A 5,000-nucleotide genomic window follows, 5' to 3' on the forward strand; every position below is an offset into this window, starting at 1 on the left:
GGTCCGCCTCGGGACGCACGAGCACGCACGAGGCGGTCGCACGCCTTCGGCTCGCCCCACCGGCAGGACGTCCCACGATACATGCCAGTTAAACACCGACGGGCGGTGAACCAACAGCGTGGGACACAAATCCAACTACGAGCTTTTTAACCGCAACAACTTTAATATACGCTATTGGAGCTGGAATTACCGCGGCTGCTGGCACCAGACTTGCCCTCCAATAGATACTCGTTAAAGGATTTAAAGTGTACTCATTCCGATTACGGGGCCTCGGATGAGTCCCGTATCGTTATTTTTCGTCACTACCTCCCCGTGCCGGGAGTGGGTAATTTGCGCGCCTGCTGCCTTCCTTGGATGTGGTAGCCGTTTCTCAGGCTCCCTCTCCGGAATCGAACCCTGATTCCCCGTTACCCGTTACAACCATGGTAGGCGCAGAACCTACCATCGACAGTTGATAAGGCAGACATTTGAAAGATGCGTCGCCGGTACGAGGACCGTGCGATCAGCCCTAAGTTATTCAGAGTCACCAAGGCAAACGGACCGGACGAGCCGACCGATTGGTTTTGATCTAATAAAAGCGTCCCTTCCATCTCTGGTCGGGACTCTGTTTGCATGTATTAGCTCTAGAATTACCACAGTTATCCAAGTAACGTGGGTACGATCTAAGGAACCATAACTGATTTAATGAGCCATTCGCGGTTTCACCTTAATGCGGCTTGTACTGAGACATGCATGGCTTAATCTTTGAGACAAGCATATGACTACTGGCAGGATCAACCAGGGAGCTGCGTCAACTAGAGCTGAGCAGCCGGCCGCCCGGGAGTGTGTCCCGGGGGCCCGCGCGAACACGCAAGCGTCCGCTCAATTATTCTGCAAACAGGAGGAGGCTGAGCTCCCCTGCACAACACACCTCGAAACCCTCTCAGGTCCCGGCGGCGCGCAGCGCCGTCCTAAGTACTTGGTCGGGTTCGAGAGAGGCGCAATCGCCCGGAGTTAGGCGAGTAGACGCTTTAGGTGCGACCACCCGTGCTCCCAACTGAGCTTGCCGCTGCCGACAGAGGCCCGGGAGCGTGCTGTCGTGGCATTGCCGGCGGGAGACAACACGCGCCACCTACGGTGACCGGCAGCTCCAACGCCAGCGCCACAGAAGGACAAAAGCCCTACTTGGGTGCCGAAGCGAACTCTCCCAGCACAGCGCACGCGCCAACACGTCCGCACAGCTGCGATACAAACCACCTGCGAGAACCGCTGGGGCGACCGAGCAGCAGACGGCGTCGCGGCGCCGAGCGCCGGGCGGCGGCGCATCCTCAGCGCACAAAGTCCTCAATCGGACCAGCACACTGCAGATGGCCACCGCGCTTCGCACCGGGCCCGCGAGGACCTACTTTGGCCGCAAGGCGCCGCGAGCAGGGGGCGCCGGCGCGCAGCTGCGCCGCCTGCCGCGTCCGTCGGCCGGCGCGCCTGCCACCGGCCGCCCCCACCAGCCGGCTGTAGCGCGTGCGCCCACGCACCGCGCTGCCAGCACGCCGGGCGGCCCCCCCTCACCGGCCGGGGACGGTCCCACCCAGCCACCGCCGCGTATCGCCTCACACCCAGATCCCCTTTCACGTTCGTGGGCATGGTGGGTCCCCTTTCACGTTCGTGGGCATGGTGGGTATCCCTGAAACAACCGGTTAATAGCTCGACCGATCGTCGCCAACACTGATTCACCTCTAGCGAGAACAACCGCACCACAACGGGTTACCGGTTGTTCATTTGCGTAACGTCACCAGCAAACGTACACGTCCATCGCCATTTGCAACGAGTATTGCATGCCTGTGTCAGGTGTCACAACACACTACGTCTGCCCACATAGACGCAACAACATGTGCACGCCTAGAGAACACGTGGAAGGTAGACCCCGTACGTATGCGGTGTCCATTGCGCGAACGACTGTCAGCCCGCCTCTGCAGCATGTCGCAGATGTGGAACGCGGTGCAACATGCTATCACGGTGTGTGAGAAGAGACGACTACGTCCGAATACACGCTCCACTACATCAACAGACTGCTCATGCTGATCGCCATCCAGGGCGTCCGTTCCTCCCACACGTCTGTATGGCGTACCACACTGCAATCCAGCTCTTATAGGGAGACGACACGTAGCTGCGTGCACAATATTTGGACTGTATGGTCCGCCGTTGCTAGGCGCTGTCGTCATACGGTCACATGGGCCACGATGTATCATTCAGTACATACGGAGCAATGTGCAGTACAGTTTGTGGGTTTTGCGTACATCGGCGGACAGGTGACAGGCCGTACCACAACGTAGGCTGAGTACGTCGGCATGCGAAGGGCATTGAACATGCAAACTTCTCACCGACCAGCTTGCGAAGGCAGGGGGGAAGGGGGGGGGGCATGTACGTCCTGCTGCTATCCACACTACAGTGTATAGCAGGAGCATGTGGAAAGTCAGCAACACCTGCAAGGTGTTTAACATGACGCGATACACAGGGGACCGGGCAGTGCGAGTAGCGAACTATATTGCGAGGGTTGCGGTTAGGCAACACTACACTACTTTAACGGGTTGCATAACAATTACAGAGCAGGTTCAGCGACAACGTGCGTCAGGTTAAGGCGCAATATAGTTTAGGTTACGGCGCACTTTAGGTTAGGTTAAGGCACATTATAGGTTAGGTTAAGGCACAACATGGGTTACGTTAAGGCACAACATGGGTTACGTTAAGGCACAACATGGGTTAGGTTAAGGCACAACATGGGTTAGGTTAAGGCACAACATGGGTTAGGTTAAGGCACAACATGGGTTAGGTTAAGGCACAACATGGGTTAGGTTAAGGCACAACATGGGTTAGGTTAAGGCACAACATGGGTTAGGTTAAGGCACAACATGGGTTAGGTTAAGGCACAACATGGGTTAGGTTAAGGCACAACATGGGTTAGGTTAAGGCACAACATGGGTTAGGTTAAGGCACAACATGGGTTAGGTTAAGGCACAACATGGGTTAGGTTAAGGCACAACATGGGTTAGGTTAAGGCACAACATGGGTTAGGTTAAGGCACAACATGGGTTAGGTTAAGGCACAACATGGGTTAGGTTAAGGCACAACATGGGTTAGGTTAAGGCACAACATGGGTTAGGTTAAGGCACAACATGGGTTAGGTTAAGGCACAACATGGGTTAGGTTAAGGCACAACATGGGTTAGGTTAAGGCACAACATGGGTTAGGTTAAGGCACAACATGGGTTAGGTTAAGGCACAACATGGGTTAGGTTAAGGCACAACATGGGTTAGGTTAAGGCACAACATGGGTTAGGTTAAGGCACAACATGGGTTAGGTTAAGGCACAACATGGGTTAGGTTAAGGCACAACATGGGTTAGGTTAAGGCACAACATGGGTTAGGTTAAGGCACAACATGGGTTAGGTTAAGGCACAACATGGGTTAGGTTAAGGCACAACATGGGTTAGGTTAAGGCACAACATGGGTTAGGTTAAGGCACAACATGGGTTAGGTTAAGGCACAACATGGGTTAGGTTAAGGCACAACATGGGTTAGGTTAAGGCACAACATGGGTTAGGTTAAGGCACACCATGAGTTAGGTTAAGGCACACCATGGGTTAGGTTAAGGCACACCATGGGTTAGGTTAAGGCACACCATGGGTTAGGTTAAGGCACAACATGGGTTAGGTTAAGGCACAACATGGGTTAGGTTAAGGCACAACTTGGGTTAGGTTAAGGCACAACGTAGGTTAGGTTAAGGCACAACGTGGGTTAGGTTAAGGCACAACGTGGGTTAGGTTAAGGCACAACGTGGGTTAGGTTAAGGCACAACGTGGGTTAGGTTAAGGCACAACGTGGGTTAGGTTAAGGCACAACATGGGTTAGGTTAAGGCACAACATGGGTTAGGTTAAGGCACACCATGGGTTAGGTTAAGGCACACCATGGGTTAGGTTAAGGCACAACATGGGTTAGGTTAAGGCACAACATGGGTTAGGTTAAGGCACAACATGGGTTAGGTTAAGGCACAACATGGGTTAGGTTAAGGCACAACATGGGTTAGGTTAAGGCACAACGTAGGTTAGGTTAAGGCACAACGTAGGTTAGGTTAAGGCACAACGTGGGTTAGGTTAAGGCACAACATGGGTTAGGTTAAGGCACAACATGGGTTAGGTTAAGGCACAACATGGGTTAGGTTAAGGCACAACATGGGTTAGGTTAAGGCACAACATGGGTTACGTTACGGCACAACATGGGTTACGTTACGGCACAACATGGGTTACGTTACGGCACAACATGGGTTACGTTACGGCACAACATGGGTTACGTTACGGCACAACATGGGTTACGTTACGGCACAACATGGGTTACGTTACGGCACAAATTAGGTTAGGTTACGGCACAAATTAGGTTAGGTTAAGGCACAAATTAGGTTAGGTTAAGGCACAAATTAGGTTAGGTTAAGGCACAAATTAGGTTAGGTTAAGGCACAAATTAGGTTAGGTTAAGGCACAAATTAGGTTAGGTTAAGGCACAAATTAGGTTAGGTTAAGGCACAAATTAGGTTAGGTTAAGGCACAAATTAGGTTAGGTTAAGGCACGATATAGGTTAGGTTAAGGCACGATATAGGTTAGGTTAAGGCACGATATAGGTTAGGTTAAGGCACGATATAGGTTAGGTTAAGGCACGATATAGGTTAGGTTAAGGCACGATATAGGTTAGGTTAAGGTACGATATAGGTTAGGTTAAGGTACGATATAGGTTAGGTTAAGGTACGATATAGGTTAGGTTAAGGTACGATATAGGTTAGGTTAAGGTACGATATAGGTTAGGTTAAGGTACGATATAGGTTAGGTTAAGGTACGATATAGGTTAGGTTAAGGTACGATATAGGTTAGGTTAAGGTACGATATAGGTTAGGTTAAGGTACGATATAGGTTAGGTTAAGGTACGATATAGCGTAGGTTCAGATACACATTGTTGTAGGGAAAGGTGTATTGGG

At 51.7% G+C, this 5,000-nt stretch overlaps 1 non-coding gene across 1 annotated transcript in view; it reads right to left on the reverse strand.

Moving 5' to 3' along the window:
- The window catches only part of LOC126447579 (small subunit ribosomal RNA), a 1,909-nt gene extending 1,125 nt beyond the window's left edge, over window positions 1–784 (reverse strand). Inside the window, exon 1 of the ribosomal RNA XR_007583780.1 lies at window positions 1–784. This exon is cut by the window's left edge and continues 1,125 nt beyond it. This is a non-coding gene — a ribosomal RNA (small subunit ribosomal RNA).
- Between the last annotated feature and the right edge of the window lie 4,216 nt (window positions 785–5,000).

The sequence above is a fragment of the Schistocerca serialis genome, unplaced genomic scaffold (assembly GCF_023864345.2).
Source record: "Schistocerca serialis cubense isolate TAMUIC-IGC-003099 unplaced genomic scaffold, iqSchSeri2.2 HiC_scaffold_513, whole genome shotgun sequence".
In the NCBI taxonomy this organism is placed as follows: domain Eukaryota; kingdom Metazoa; phylum Arthropoda; class Insecta; order Orthoptera; family Acrididae; genus Schistocerca; species Schistocerca serialis.